Below are 17,094 nucleotides of genomic sequence, written 5' to 3' on the forward strand. Positions count from 1 at the left end.
AATGCTTCCCCATCATACTTAGTAGCAGTAGGATTAGATCATTTGCCCTATTATGTTATCTTTAGATTCTCCAATATCTAAAACTGCTCGGGTCTTTAAATTTTATGATACCTGGTTGAAAGACTTATCCTGCTTACAAGTTATTCAAGGTACTTGGAAGGACTCTGCTGAGTTAGAAGCATCAACTTGTCTAGTAATTAATCTTAAACACATAGGGGTAAATCTAGCTGATTGGAAAAAGAATATTTTTGGCCTACCCTTTAAAAAAATCAATAAACTACTTAAGGAGATAGAAAATTTACAATCTCAAAGAGTTACTCTGCATCAACAGAAAAAAATTTAAAGGTAAACTACAAGAACTAGAAGCCCTTTATGACATTCAAGAGGCCATAACTAAACAACAATCAAGAGACAACATGATCAATCTAGGAGAAAGGAATACTAAATACTTTCATACTATTACTTTGAGAAGGAGAAAATGGAACAATCCACAGTTTAACTAATGATCAGAATCATGTAACAAAAGACAGGAAAGAAATTCACCAGTCTCTAACTTCTTACTTTTAATCTATTTTCTGTGAGACCTCTTCAGAAGTGGAATTATTAGATCCTATTTTTAAAGATATCCCAACCACTATTTCCACAAATGACAATGATAGAATCGTAGCTATCCCAACTAAGGAGGAAATTTTCTTAGTTCTCAAAAACATGAAACCTAACAAATCCCCAGGACCTTATGGATTCCCAGTTAGTTTCTTCATTCATAACTGGAGATTAGTAGGTACTCAAGTTACTGATACAATCCAAAATTTCTTCAAGGAAAAAATTATGAACCCAAACCTAAACTTAACACATATTTTCCTTATTCCTAAACTTAAAAATTCTAAGAAACCTTGTCAATTCAGGCCAATTGGTATTTGCAATACTATTTACAAAATCATTGCTAAACTAATAGCCAACAGAATCAAACCAACCTTAGAAAAAATAATACCTCCATTCCAATCAGCTTTCCTATCTTCTAGACAGATTTCTGATAATATCATAGTAGCTCAGGAGATCATACATTCATTTAAAAAGAAAAAGGTTAAAACCGGAGGTCTAGGAATTAAAATAGATATGTCCAAAGATTTTGATAGAGTTAACCGGAGTTTCCTTTTAAATGCCTTAAAAACTTTTGGATTCAATGATGAAGGTTGCAAACTAATAGAACAATGCATTTCAACAACTTCCATTGTTGTTCTGTTGAATGGTAGCCCTGGAGAAATTTTCAAACCTACTAGAGGTCTTAGACAGGGTGACCCACTCTCACCCTATCTTTTTATTATCTGCATGGAAATATTCTCTAGGCTCTTGATGTTACAGGAACAAAAAAAAAATCCTTCATGGTGTTAAAATTACACCTAAAAGTGAATCTATTTCTCATCTCTTTTTTGCTAATGATATCCTTCTTTTTGTGAAAGCAGACTTGGTGGAATGTAGAAACTTACTAGACACAATAGCAACCTTTACTAAAGCCTCTGGACAAGTTATCAATTTTGAAAAATCGGGAGTTTTCTTTAGCAAAAGAGTAGAACCTTAACATCAAAGGATGATATCTAAATTACTAAAAATAAAATATATTAACCTTAAAGATCCATATTTAGGAGCCCCACTATTCATTGAAAAATAAAAAATAAAAACCTTCATTCCCATTCTGGAGAGAATGAAATCTAAATCCAAGGGTTGGAAAAGTCTGGTGCTTGCTCAACCTTGTAGATCCGTACTCAATAAAGTAGTTCTCTCCAGTATCCCATCAAATTTAATTGGATGCTTCTTGCTTCCTAAAAACATAACTAATAAAATAAATGCTTTACAAAGAGACTTTTGGTGGGGAAAGAGGCTGGAGGGAGAGGTTTTTACCCCAAAGCTTGGCCTAATCTTTGTAAACCTATTCTTAAGGGAGGTCTAGGCTTCAGAGATGCTAGAAAATTTAATTTAGCTATGATAGCCAAAGTAGCCCGGAGATTTCTAAAAGAGCCTAATGCCTTATGGGTCAAAACTTTGGGTCCAAAATATTTCAGAAACAAATCACCTTTTAGGTCTAAGGTTAACTCTAGAAGCTCTTGAACTTGGAAATGTATTAAACAAGGACTAGAATTAGTACAAAAATATAGCATATGCGAAGAAGGAAATGGCCAAGATATAAACATTTGGGAAGATAATTGGATCCTTGGATTAACCCAAAATCTGTTTTATTTAAAAAAATTCAGTAACAACAATCTTGTTAAAGTATCTGATTTGAATGATTCAGAAACTGCTTCTTGGAATGCTACACTTATTTTCTCCATCTTCCCTAGTAGCATTGCTAATAAAATTAAACAAATTCATCTGTTTAGAAATCCAAACCATGACCTGAGGAAAGACCAAATAAGGTGGACACTAACTAAATCAGGGGAGTTTTCTGTTAAATCTATGTATGACAAACTGAATGATAGTAATTTGGTCATGACCAATCTTTCCTTACCTGAATATTTCTGGAGATCTCTATGGAGAATCAATATCTCTGAAAGAATTAAACTCTTTTTATGGAAATGCTTACAAGATGCTCTGCCCACTAATGCTAAGCTTTATGGAAAAGTAAAAGATGTCTCTCCTATTTGCACTATGTGTAAGAATGATATTGAAACTACTAGACATATACTATTCCACTGTCCTTATGTTGTCTCTACTTGGAATTTTTCTCCTAACCCTGTTTCTTTGAACATAGATCAGTCCAAAACAATTTTAGAGATTTGCAAGACTTGGATGACTAACCGTAGGAAGGATATCTCTTTAGAAATTCTCCTCACAAAAATGTGGTTCATTTGGAAGGAAAGATGTGACAGAATTTTTGAAAACAAAACTAAGGATAATACAACTTTAAACTTAGAAATCTCACGACACATTGAGTTCTGGTCCACAAAAAAAAGAACTATTTCTAAAACTAAGCAGAGAAAGAAAAACAGTTTTACATGGAAAGCTCCAAGCACTGGAAAATTGAAGTTTAATGTTGATGCCGCCTGATTTCTAATTCTTTACCATCTACTTATGCTTTCATATTGAGAAATGAAACAAGAGATTGTGAAGGAGGAAAGGAAGGAATTGCAGCAGGTCTTGACCCACAAGAAGCAGAAGCTATAGGAGTCTGGAAAACAACTACCTGGGCAAACGAAAATCAGATCAGGAGTTTTAGTATTGAAGGAGACTGTGAAAGCATTTTTAATTATATAGATGGCCGAAAAGCAGATATTTCTTGGAAACCAAAGGCGTATATGCAGGAGGCTCACAGATTATCTCATCTTTTTGACAATTTTTTGGGTTTTGTCTTTGTCCCTAGACTAGGAAATCAAGTGGCAGATAACATCGCCAAATTTGCTAAAAATGTAAATAATTTTATTGAATGGGATACAATCCCACCTTCCTGTAGTGGGAAACAAATCTTAGTAGATAAATCTAATACCGGTAGCTCCTAAAGCCCCATATTAGATGGCTCTACTTCTTTTGTAACCTTGACTCGTTACGAGTCTTAGTTTCTATGCAATGCCTTATTTACAAAAAAAAAAAAAAAAGAAGAACAAGAACAAGAAAAAAAGAACAATTAAGGTGGTTCTAAAAAGAGTTTCTTTCATCCGGCAATAACATCATCTAAATGATCTTCCAGATCCAAAGTTTCTTTCATTAGAAATAACCAATACTAAGCTCGTCAGTAAAAGTTATTAAGTTTATCCCGATCCAGATGGACCAAAAGCTATATATCCGGATGACGCCTTTTGCATAATTCAGGTTCCCATTGCGCTAAAGAAAAAACATCCAAATTTTACACCATTTCAGTGATTGAAGCTTATCTTGGCATAGTTATATTAGCAGGGACAAGGAAAAATCTCTAAATCTGCATGTTTGTACCACGATAAAATTGCCACATATTGGGCCAGAATGTTGTTTGGGCCACGATTCAGCGGTCATCCAAGTCTTCCGTCCGGCCAACCGACATAGCCCACCATCCTGCCCAGTCTTCCATGAAGTCAACTATCGGTCAATGGTCAAAGCCAATTATGGGCTCGAATATCCCGGTTCGGTTAGTTTATGATCCTAGTTAATATTTCGGCAATGCTACAAGCCAGTCTACTGCCAAACATGCTGTCAACCATGTTGTCAATTGAACTCTCAGCCATGCTGTCCTCTAGTATACAATTCAGTTTTCCAACCATGCTGCCATGCATGTTGCCTATGAGTCCTCCAACCAATATGCTTGCCAACCAGTCAATGCATGCTACCAAAGTCAACCCACCGGTTAATGTCAAGGCCCACCAGTAAAATCCGTTGGTCCATGACATTTTGGCTTGTTCTACCGATAGCCATGAAGATTCTAGAAGTTTCTGGATTACTAGTTGGCCAAGTTACCGCTGATAAAGTTCTGGAACATTCCAGATGTCTTCCTGACCAAGTTACGCCATATAAAGTTTATCCCGATTTTAGTGTTTATCTCATACATTCAACTATACAAATGGAGGGGGATCTCAACCCTAAAAGTAAATACTTAGGTACATGAAGATACACAGAGAAAAATGAAGGGGGGTCTCTCCTCCCTACGGGGACTCGCACGTGGTTATAGGTAGCTCGCTGAACCACATTCAATGCGTGTATCTTTTATTTATATTTGTTTTATATTATTAACCCTATTTTACATCGTTATCACCAGATCTATCATGTTCTGCGCCTAAAACTATTTCTGGGTACTAACATTGGCGCCATATAAGGGGAGGACGAGAATTTCGCTGAAAATGTATCACTGCAAAGATCCTTGAAGCTCAGGATGTTAAGTCTGCAACATGATATGTTCCCAAGATCACCAGTATTGTTGCCTCAAAAGTTCGACGACAAATGTGTTCGAGTTTAAATTTCGCTGAGATTATTGCTAGAAAGTTCTGCCTTACCTGCGTTTTAATCGCTGACATCAGATACCTGCATTAACATCCTATACGAAAGTGACGAGATTGGATAACCTAAGAAAACCTTCCGGAAAAATGTCACAAAAGTTTCCGGAAAGAGTCAAAAAATTACAATAAATCAGTTGCACCAAAGTTTGTGAAAAAGGCAACAGCTCAGAAAAATGTTGCAAAAGTCCAATAAGAAACACAACAGTCAAAAGTGATGCTGAAAGCTCAAAGAAAGAATTGTTGTTGAAGAGTTCGAATAGAAAGCGTCATCAAAACTTTCATAAAATAAAATAAAAAATATCCGCAGAAGCCGGTAGACTTTGCTGGCGGCCACTGAGTTTCCATCCTGAAAAAAAAACAGTTGGACGAAAAAGTCGAACAACCTCTGCTACACCAACATCAATCCGGCTACACAACACCGAATAAGAATCAACGCCAGCCTCACAAATTCTTCCGTCCTCATCTATACCAACATATCCATCCGTCCCCGCAATGCCGAAAAATAACCAATGTCAGCCGCACAAATTCGTCTAACCTCAGACGGACGACAATGCCGTCCGACCACAACCGCCCTGCACCAAAAGAAACTCACCATCAGCCGGACAAACAGACCGTCCGACTGCACATAATCAATGGTCGTTACAGCCTCAACCGCACTAGATTCTGTACGACATCAGCGCGTCCAACATCGCTTGGCAGATAACTATCGACGACTCAAACGATAAAATTTTCCCGGAAAAAAAATGTTTCAATAGCACAAGTTGGCGACCCTTACCATCAGCTGGCAAAAACTTTTTTCTAAAAAAATTCCAACAACAAAATCCGACGGCCTAGTCCGGCAGTTAGAGTCGGCGGCCATGCCCCGAGCCACGATGTCCATCCAACCTGAGCTTTTGAACCAATAGCTAAATCAAGCCATCAAGTGGATGTTTCCATCCAACTCCGTCATTCTTCCATCTGTTTGTGCCCAATCCAAGCCGTACCTCCGAGGCGAGCCGCTTATCTTGTCAGCCATGATCCACTATGATCTTTCCAACCTACTGTGCATTCCCCCGGATGTTTCCGCCCAAAACCGATCCATCTCATTGATTCAATTCGCTCTCTTGTTTCTTTGATATATCTTCTGTTTTACGTCGGAATTGAGTGTTTTTTGGCTTGTTTCCTACGTCCAATTCCCTACAACATGGAGGTGAAATTTGATGTGTTTGATTTATTTTAGAGGTTTGGAGTAGCGACATCGAAAACGATCATCGACTACCATCAAGTGAAAACTCCATATCATCTTCAAAGTTTGTGGAAATTGTTGTATGGATATACATTCCCAAATACGATCGAATCAATGTTAATAAAAGTTATTGTATATTATTTCTATCCACAACATGCTCGAGTTCGATACTCATGAAAGTTGTTGTGTTGATTTTTGTCCATAATGTATTCGAGTTAAAAGTTTGTGAATCATTTTGTGTAGATTCTTTCTTTAACATGGATTTCAAAGTTCGTAAGGCCTGATGTGTTGATTTGGTTTTCACAAAACGGTCGAGATTGAAGTTCATTTAAGCTTTTATAGCTATGTTCGGGAAATTGTTGCGATGATTTTCAGTCCGCAACATGATTAGTTTTCAATGCTCTTGCTATATGTTGTATTGATTTCAATCTGCAACATGATCTATTTTTAAAGTTCGTGATGTCTATTGTGTTGATTTTTCGATCCACAACATGATCGGTTTTCTAAGTTCGTGCTATCTGTTGTGTTGATTTTAGTACACAACATGATCGGTTTTTAAAGTTCCTTAAAATTGTTGTGTTGATTTTATTTCCACAACTTTATCAAGTGAAGAGTTCTTTAGAGTTGTTAGGTAGAATTTTTATTCACAACACGATCGAGTTCGGTTCGTTTGGATTGTTGTTCGTGAGACTCTCTAGCAACTTAGTCCATTTTAGATTTGGAGTAGCTATTGCCTGAAAATTCTGTCAGGAACATATAATGTTTTTCTTAAAATTTTTATTGGAAGTTATCACCTTAGGGAAACATCAACTTAGCCAGTGGACATACTAATCATTATAACAACAAAGTCGCAATAACACTTTAGACTAGGTGTGTACATTTTTTTTTTAATTTAAACACCACTTTTCAATACCATGCATATTTTTATCATCTCAAATATCTACAATGTGGCGAGCGTTTTCACATGTCAAGGCATGAGAAGATGCAAACATCTCAACTCTGCGTGCATCTTGAATATTAGGATCGCCCCCTGTGCGAATTCTTGGTGGAAGAAATTCCACATCCTCATTCCATGTGCGAGATACAGCAAGGAGGTGCACCTTTGCACAAGCATTAAGTAGCATGACAATAACTGTCCTCTAGGGGCGAGTTCTATATCACTTCAATCGCGATGACCATCACTTTGCAAAGAGATATGTAACACCTCAACATATAAAGTAGTTCTTTTAGGGAGAGCTACAACACTTCGTACTATTAGGGACGAATTACATAGAACCTATATACAATACGGAATTCAGAACAAAGGGAAACTCAAACTTCTTAATCCTACAACGAGTTACGTGATTAAGAGGGGAAAAGTATATAGCATATAAGATCAACTGGTTGATACGGATTTTTACAAATGTACCACATATTTGAAACTAAATTGTTACGCATTCAATGATGAGTCAGGGTGAACTAACCAAGATCTTGTTACAAGATCATCCTAGGTTATCTAAATCTTAAATAAACAATTCTTAGAAGCACAACCATTGTTACCGATGTTTGAAGAAGTAATTTTTCTATGTTATCAAAACACCGTTGTCTATATCGTGATCATCATCATTATAACGTTAATATGCGACAACCATCCCATGTATATTATTCTTTCTAATTTAATTCTAAGACTATTATATTATGATGGTAATTATTCTTAAAGATATTCTAATTCATTATAATAATACGTGTTAATGATGAGAATAGTGTGATATGTTTGGCGAAAAGTGAAAGGTAATAATTGTTCATTTTATGAACCAGAAATAAAAGGAAAGGAGAGAGAGAGAGTACGTAAATCGGTCCCCCCAGCGAGTCAACTCATCTATGGGAGATTTTAAGAAGATTATGCAGATTGAGTGGAAGACCTTCGATATCTCTAAGATAATATGAGGAAGAAAGAAATATTACGTGCTGAAGAGAAAGGCAAGAAGGGGAAGCGATATTGGATCCTTTTTCAAATGAGACTGGAGTTTGGATTAAGAACATTTGAGCAATTTTAGTGGAAAAGGAAACTAAAGATAGTGAACAAAGATGGACTAAGAGAGAAGGTTCTTTTTCCTTTCTAGTTGAAGTTAGGAGAAATCAGAATAAGGAGTACATGAAGATATCCAGATATGATGCCAGCAAAAGAAGGAATAATTCAATTTGTGTTCCTAGGGGAAGTTCAGATGGTAGTTGGTGGAATATGGGAGAAATTCTGGAACCTCTCTTAATTGGTTTCTTGAAAGTATCTCAACCAGTACCAACAACCAATGATTTTGGGGACCAAAATCATAACTTGGTCTCGTACCATCTTCTAACATTAAATCAAGGATGTCTAGATCTGTAATTGTCTCAATTAAAGGCTCACTGTCATGGAACAGAGTAACAACGACAATTTCACGAAGATTGAAGCGGAATGGATATGTGAAATTAATTCCTTCAGGTGACAAGACTGCAATTCTATACCAAATTTCAAGTCAGGAATGGATGCAATTATGGGAACCACAGAAATGGGTGAAACAGGGTACGAGCATTGATATTCGTCAGAGAGCATGTATTGATGAGACTATACCTAAAACAAAAGTGGAGGCTTGTATGTGATGGGTAAGAATTAAAGGCCTTCAATTACACACCCGTGGCCATCCAAAAATTTCATTGATATTGGAAATAAATTAGGGGAATTGGCAGAGATAGACAGAGAAACTTGTCTATGTCACCCGGGCATCTGCAGGATAGCTATAATAGGTGATCTGAGGAAAATTTCAGTGGAAACAAAAATTGATATTGAAGGTGTTTCATTGGTGCTGGCAGTGATTTGGGAGCCAGATTTTAAGCAGAAGGTTTCTCCATCGGTGAAGGAGTACAGACGGCTTCTAACATAACTGATTAAAGCAAGTTTCAAATTCAAAATTTGAACTCTCACAAGCCAGTTAGACCGAGTCAGAAAACCAACTCAACGGTCTCCAGTCAGCTAGATGTTTTCAGATTTAATGGTGCAAATTCAAATTTGTCCGGACCAGAAGGGGTGGAAAGAACAAAATTCCATTTCTGCTTAAAAACTTTAGAGAGAAATCAAAAGAAACTACATCTTATGTACCAGATATTATGCCAGAGACTGAGCAGGAAAATAAACTTCTTCTCATGGGAAATTCTTTCTCATCCCAACAGAGTGTTACTAATGATTTATTTGGCATAGAAGAGGAATAATTAAGGCTGAACACAACTGAGGATAATCTTGTTAACAATGCTATGCTAGAGGAGATGGGGTTTTGTCCGGAGTCTGAAGATGTTAGTGTAGTGGACATTACTGCAATTGGATATACAAAAATCGATCAGATTGATAGGGTTAGAGATTATTGAAAAGGATAGAAGGAAGCAAAGGGTTAGAAAGAGAAACAGACGAATTAGGGAAGGAAGTAGACATAGACAGAGATATAGAATACTTGGGAGAAGATTAATTCATTGATTATTCCGTCCCCTTCCTTGCAACGTAGATAGCCTATATACATGTAGAAATGGCCAACGATACGAGTACCCGGACTACCCTTACAATAATAATAAACTACTATAATTACCCTTTTTTTATCCTACCCCTGTACATGAAAAATACCCACCTCTCCAAATCATGTTTGTCCTCGAGAATGAAGGTATGAAATGAGCTTGGCTGTAAGGGAACGAGAGGTGAGACCGGCTAATGGAATGCACTGTTGCTGCAGATTTTTCAGAGACGCAAGTCCCACAAGAAATGTAGCTTATAATCTCAGCACAAATCCCATAGCAAGTGGCCTCCTCTTGTGAACTGATGGAACCATACGTATTAGTGGTTTTGCTTTCCAAAATAATCAAGCCACTGTTGCTTATTATCTCAAGGTTAACAAACCACCATCTTCATCTGTGTGAGCCTGAACTTTTATCCGAGTTTAATTTCGTATGTTAGAGGTGGAAAACATAATAATATCATTTGGGAGTGCCCTTAACTCTAGAGATGCCTTTGAACATAAATATTGGTGCTAAAATCACTTCACATGCACTCCTCCACGTCATGGGACATGTGTTAACATTTGAGATGATTTGGTGGAACTTTGTCTTTGGTATGTATGATAAAAGAAAAGAAAAAGAAAGAGAAACTTCCCTTCCTTAACAGAATAGCTTTTCTTCTCTTCTGAATTGATTTCTCTTGAAATTTTCTAAGGTTAGAACTCTAGAGGATTTGTCGAAAAATCAAAGGAGTCGAGCTTGGAAAACCACTAATTCATTTTTGTTGATCTTTGTGTTGTTTGCATGGAAGGTATGAAACTTCCTCTTTATCAAATTATAATATATTTTCCTTAGTTGCGTTTGGATCTGTTTTTGCTTGAGTTGGGTGTGGATTGTTGAAATAACTATCTTTTAGAACAATGGGTAGTCAGCAAAGAACATCAATTTCATGTTTTGATGTTTTGATTTGAGAATTTAGGAATTAGGGCTATTCATGAAATTGGGGATTTCAACAAAATCATGTTCTTATTCTAAAATATAAAGTGGGTATGTTGTTCTCTACATAATTCACTTCTAACAAGCTTTGGGAAAGGAAATTGCATGATTGTATGGTAAATAAATTTTGTAAATCCTAGAATGTCTGTTATGGTTTTACTGATTTCTTGAGATCCAGTGGTTGGATGGGGATGAAATTTGGATATGTTATGCTTACATGTCAGGAAAACTCGCCTAAAATTTCAGGAAAATCGGACTAGGAAAAGTAGCAAAAACTGATGTATTGCAGAGACACAGTTTGTAGAACTTGTATAACGTGGCAGAGTTTCCAGACCTCTAATTGAGTGCTTAGACTTCATAGATTTCTCTGATTATTGGGTATGTAGAACCCATTTTCATGATGAAGAAGATGTAAAAAATTCAAACCAAATGGATCATGATAAGTACACCAAGCAAGGAATTTTCTACAGTTAAACATGTAATAATTCAGTTTGATGTAAGCATATAAAATCATCCGTAAGTCGATGTCTAACCATTTCTTTACTTTGAGATTTCTGTATGGTGTTGGATTTCGATCTATTAAACAATGATGACTTGAGAATCATCTCTATTAATTGAAGAATCTGTGGTGGGCTTGATATCAGAATCTACGAATTCAATAAATTAAAATTGTTGCAATGTAGTAATGACTAAAATGCATGTGTTAGTTTATCTGTTGATTATCTCAGCATGTGCAAATGTGTGTTTAACAATGGGTTGAATTTGATATCGTCATTGTTGCTTAATCTGGTTGAATGGTTGTACTGATGGTATAACTTTTGTTGGCAGCATGAGGTTCTTGTAAATTTACTAGTACGAAATGTACTACGTGGGTTTAGGAAAATATTTTTTTTGACCCCTGTTGCATATTAGATCAGTTATGGCTCTCCGGGCTAATATGTGGTTGAAATTAATAATAATGAAAATGCTATGTGAATACCTTACTAGTCTGTTCCTTTAAGTGTTAAGGGAATCAAATGATACACCACAGTTGTTTGACAAAATTCTAAGTTAAAAAATATTAAAATGATCTTATATGTATATGTTTGTATAAATTTAGTTGGTATATATTGTTCTTCCGGATTATAATGGGTAGTAGTAACTTGAATTTTATCCTAGGGGTCTCACAGCTTTGTTATTTTGTTTTATATGGTAATATAGATGCTCACCCTGGAACTCTTGATTGAGCAGCTGCTATTCTAATGTACCAATGAATAAATTCGAGATTTCATGTTTTTGATCATCACCGTGAAAAGGTATAATGTTCGCAGCTTTTAGTCGGAGGTGTTACATGTACCCGTTAAATATTTGTGCTAGAGCTTGGCAAATAGTGAATGGGATGGTAAGCATGAACACCATTTTTGTCTCAAGCAAGCTATGGTAAACACACAGATCCGGTGCTTGGTCGGGATTGGAGCAAGAAACTCAAGTATCTTGCGGGTGCAAGTACTGACAAGTCCATTAAGGTAAGACATGGCCTAACACTTACAAAATTGTCTAAATGATTTGAACACTAAGAATAATAAAATTTCATACTATAGTGGAGATTTAATCTTTAATTAGGCGATGTGAATAGTAAGTGCTATCATGAGAAGCAAATGTATCCTCTTTGTTCAGAAATGACAAAATGTTTGTCACTTAATTTTTTTTTGTCTAGCTTTTGTTTTGGATCAGTTTAAACATGGATGTCAACTATCATCTAGGTACACTACGGGACTTACTTAAATGTATCCCAATATTTTATGTAGCTTAATAATCTTTGGTGACAGAATGAAATTTGAACTAAACACCTATTTTAAGTTTAGTGGATTATTATCAGTTTGTATTATACTTTTCTTTTTGATGCTCAGTGGATAATAGTCCACTATTTCGGTGTTCCCATTCTATTTAACGGTATGGATGAGAGTGGATTTGGTCAAGTATACAAATCTTGCTTTTGCTACCGACTTATCATCAGTCTTTGGTGGTTATTTATTTAAAATCCTAGTAGGTTAAACCTTTTGTATATCAAGACTAAATTTACTCTAATGTGACTGCACTCTACTGTTACTTTTAGGCAATTGGCCCGTGTTAATTTTGGCAACTGGCCGTATGTTATTTTTTTGCAATTGACCCGTGTTAATTTTGGCAACTGGCCGTCTGTTACTTTGGGGCAATATGCCCATGTTAATTTTGGCAACTGACCGTCTTTTACTTTTGGGCAATTGTCCCGTCTTAATTTTGGCAACTGGCCGTCTGTTACTTCTGGGCAATTGGCCTGTGTTAATTTTGGTAACTGGCCGTCTGTTACTTTTGGGTAACTGGTCCGTGTTAATATTGGCAACTGGCCGTCTGTTACTTTTGGGTAATTGGCCCGTGTTAATTTTGGCAACTGGCCGTTTTTGAGTTCGGCAACTGGCCGTCTTTGAGTTCGGCAATTGGCCGTCTGTTATTTCGGCAACTGGCCGACTCTTATTTTTGAAATTGGGACCCTTGTCGATTTATATGAGTATTATGGTATGGGACATATGCTCATGGAATTCTGACTTTGAGACTAATGGATTTCTACCGTGTGCAGGATTATGACTTAACGAATTTTTTTACTTTAGTGGCGTATTAGGGAGTAGGATCTTGCCAAGCGACCCGTAACCCGACCCGCTGGAAGAAAAATTCTCTGATCCGTCACAGTTGATATCAGAGCAGTTCCGGTTCATTCGGAACAGTGAGGTTTGGACTCATCAGCGATTTTATTGTACTGCGATTACAGGTAATGTTCTGTACTTCTTGTTTTGTATTGAACTTCGGGACGAAGTTCTTTAAAGGGGGTAATGGTGCGAGAGCCTGAACTTTTATCTGAGTCTAATTTCCTATGTTAGAGGTGGAAATCATAATAATATCATTTGGGAGTGCCCTTAACTCTAGAGATGCCTTTGAACATAAATATTGGTGCTAAAATCACTTCACATGCACTCCTCCACGTCATGGGACATGTGTTAACATTTGAGATGATTTGGTGGAACTTTGGTCTTTGGTATGTATGATGAAAGAAAAGAAAAAGAAAGAGAAACTTCCCTTCCTTAACAGAATAGCTTTTCTTCTCTTCTGAGTTGATTTCTCTTGAAATTTTCTAAGGTTAGAACTCTAGAGGATTTGTCGAAAAATCAAAGGAGTCGAGCTTGGAAAACCACTAATTCATTTTTGTTGATCTTTGTGTTGTTTGCATGGAAGGTATGAAACTTCCTCTTTATAAAATTATAATATATTTTCCTTCGTTGCGTTTGGATCTGTTTTTGCTTGAGTTGAGTGTGGATTGTTGAAATAACTATCTTTTAGAACAATGGGTAGTTAGCAAAGAACATCAGTTTCATGTTTTGATGTTTTGATTTGAGAATTTAGGAATTAAGGCTATTCATGAAATTGGGGATTTCAACAAAATCATGTTCTTATTCTAAAATATAAAGTGGGTATGTTGTTCTCTACATAATTCACTTCTAACAAGCTTTGGGAAAGGAAATTGCATGATTGTATGGTAAATCAATTTTGTAAACTCTAGAATGTTTGTTATGGTTTTTTACTGATTTCTTGAGGTCCAGTGGTTGGATGGGGATGAAATTTGGATATGTTATGCCTACATGTCAGGAAAGCTCGCCTAAAATTTCAGGAAAATCGGACTAGGAAAAGTAGCAAAAATTGATGTATTGCAGAGACAGTTTGTAGAACTTGTATAACGTGGCAGATTTTCCAGACCTTTAATTGAGTGCTTAGATTTCATGGATTTCTCTGATTATTGGGTATGTAGAACCCATTTTCATGATGAATAGATCATGATAACTACACCAAGCAAGGAATTTTCTACAGTTAAACATGTAATAATTCGGTTTGATGTAAGCATATAAAATCATCCGTAAGTCGATGTCTAACCATTTCTTTCCTTTGATATTTTTGTATGGTGTTGGATTTCGATCTATTAAACAATGATGACTTCCGAATCATCTCTGTTAATTGAAGAATCTGTGGTGGGTTTGAAATCAGAATCTTTGAATTCAATAAATGAAAATTGTTGCAATGTAGTAATGACTAAAATGCATGTGTTAGTTTATCTGTTGATCATCTCAGCATGTGCAAATGTGTGTTTAACAATGGGTTGAATTTGATATCGTCATTGTTGCTTAATCTGGTTGAATGGTTGTGCTGATGGTATAATTGTTGTTGGCAGCATGAGGTTCTTGTAAATTTACTAGTACGGAACGGTACTACGTGGGTTTAGGAAAATATTGTTTTTGACCCCTGTTTATTAGCTCAGTTATGGCTGTCTGGGCTAATATTTGGTTGAAATTAATAATAATGAAAATGCTATGTGAATACCTTACTAGTCTGTTCCTTTAAGTGTTAAGGGAATCAAATGATACACCACGGTTGTTTGACAAAATTCCTAAAAAGGGAAATGTCTGTTTTAAGTTAAAAAATATTAAAATGGTCTTATATGTATATGTTTGTATAAATTTAGTTAGTATATATTGTTCTTCGAATTATAATGGGTAGTAGTAACTTGAATTTTACCCTAGGGGTCTCACAACTTTGTTATTTTGTTTTATATAGTAATATATATGCTCACCCTGGAACTCTTGATTGAGCAACTGCTATTCTAATGTACCAATGAATAATTTCAAGATTTTTTTTTTTGATATATCACTGTGAAAAGGTACAATGTTCGCAGCTTTTAGTCGGAGGTGTTATCCGTACCCGTTAAATATTTGTGCTAGAGCTTGGCAAATAATGAATGAGATGGTAAGCGTGAACACCATTTTTGTCTCATTTGTACTGTGTTTGCTGTGAGCAAGCTATGGTAAACACACGGATCCGGTGCTTGGTCGGGATAGGAGCAAGAAACTCAAGTATCTTTTGGGTGCAAGTACTGACAAGTCCATTAAGGTAAGACATGGACTAACGCTTAAAAAAATATCTAAATGATTTGAACAGTAAGAATGATAAAAATTCATACTATAGTGGATATTTAATCTTTAATTAGGTGATGTGAATAGTAAGTGCTATCATGAGAAGCAAATGTATCCTCTTTGTTCAGAAATGACAAAATGTTTGTCACTTAATTTTTTTTTGTCTAGCTTTTGTTTTGGATCAGTTTAAACATGGATGTCAACTATCATCTAGGTACACTAGGGGACTTACTTAAATATATCCCAACGTTTTATGTAGTTTAATGATCTTTGGTGACATAATGAAATTTGAACTAAACACCTATTCTCAGTTAGTGGATTATTATCAGTTTGTATTATACTTTTCTTTTTGATGCTCAGTGGATAATAGTCCGCTGTTTCGGTTTTCCCATTCTATTTAACGGTATGGATGAGAGTGGATTTGGTCAAGTATACAGATCTTGCTTTTGCTACCGACTTATCATCAGTGTTTGGTGGTTATTTATTTAAAATCCTAGTAAGCTAAACCTTTTGTAGATCAAGACTAAATTTACTCTAATGTGACTGCACTCTACTGTTACTTTTGGGCAATTGGGCCATATGTTAATTTTGGAAACTGGCCATATGTTAATTTTGGAAACTGGCCATATGTTAATTTTAGGCAATTGGCCCGTGTTAATTTTGGGCAATTGGCCCGTGTTAATTTTGGCAACCGACCGTCTGTTACTTTTGGGCAATTGGCCCGTCTTAATTTTGGCAACCGACCGTCTGTTACTTTTGGGCAATTGGCCCGTCTTAATTTTGGCAACCGGCCGTCTGTTACTTTTGGGCAACTTGTTAATTTTGGCAATTGGCCGTCTTTGTGTTGGGGAACTGGCCGACTCTTATTTTTGAAATTAGGATCCTTGTTGAATTTCATGAGTATTATGGTACGGGACATATGCTCATGGAATCTTGACTTTGAGACTAATGGATTATGACTTTGAGACTAATGGATTTCTACTGTGTGCAGGATTATGACTTAACGAATTTTTTTACTTTAGTGGCGTATTAGGGTGGCGTATTAGGGAGTATGAGCTTGCCAAGCGACCCGTAACCCGACCTGATGAAAGCAAAATTCTCTGGTCCAAGCGACCCGTAACCCGACCCGATGAAAGCAAAATTTTCTGGTCCGTCGTATCATAAGTCGCTGTCCAGTAGGTACTAAAAGAAGCATAACTTGTAGTTCTAACATTGGCCAAGGTCCTATCGCAACCATGAATAACTTCAAAAATGTCACTGCTACTGAATGTGAAAGCACCCATGAGAATAAGAGGTCCTTTGCTATTACCAGCTGATCGAGGGTGATGAATTGTAATGAGTTGAGGTGAAGCAGCTAATTTGGTGAATAACTCTGGACAAAACCATCCAAGGACGACTAGACACCCTTTACTGTATAGTCTATATAGGGGGAATCCATGTAATGTGGTGA

General features: G+C 36.3%; 1 long non-coding RNA gene across 3 annotated transcripts; it reads left to right on the top strand.

The window, feature by feature from the left end:
* Positions 1-10,344: 10,344 nt before the first annotated feature.
* Positions 10,345-16,604, top strand: LOC113322364. Of its 3 annotated transcripts, XR_003347112.1 has the most exons (4): positions 10,345-10,486; positions 11,872-12,176; positions 13,268-13,917; positions 15,392-16,604. It is a non-coding gene; the product is annotated as an uncharacterized LOC113322364 (long non-coding RNA). The 3 variants fall into 3 exon arrangements; XR_003347113.1 differs by lacking the exon at positions 15,392-16,604 and having other exon boundaries at positions 13,299-14,681; XR_003347111.1 differs by lacking the exon at positions 15,392-16,604 and having other exon boundaries at positions 11,872-14,681.
* The last annotated feature ends 490 nt before the right edge of the window (positions 16,605-17,094 follow it).

Source organism: Papaver somniferum, chromosome 11 (genome assembly GCF_003573695.1).
Source record: "Papaver somniferum cultivar HN1 chromosome 11, ASM357369v1, whole genome shotgun sequence".
Lineage (NCBI taxonomy): Eukaryota > Viridiplantae > Streptophyta > Magnoliopsida > Ranunculales > Papaveraceae > Papaver > Papaver somniferum.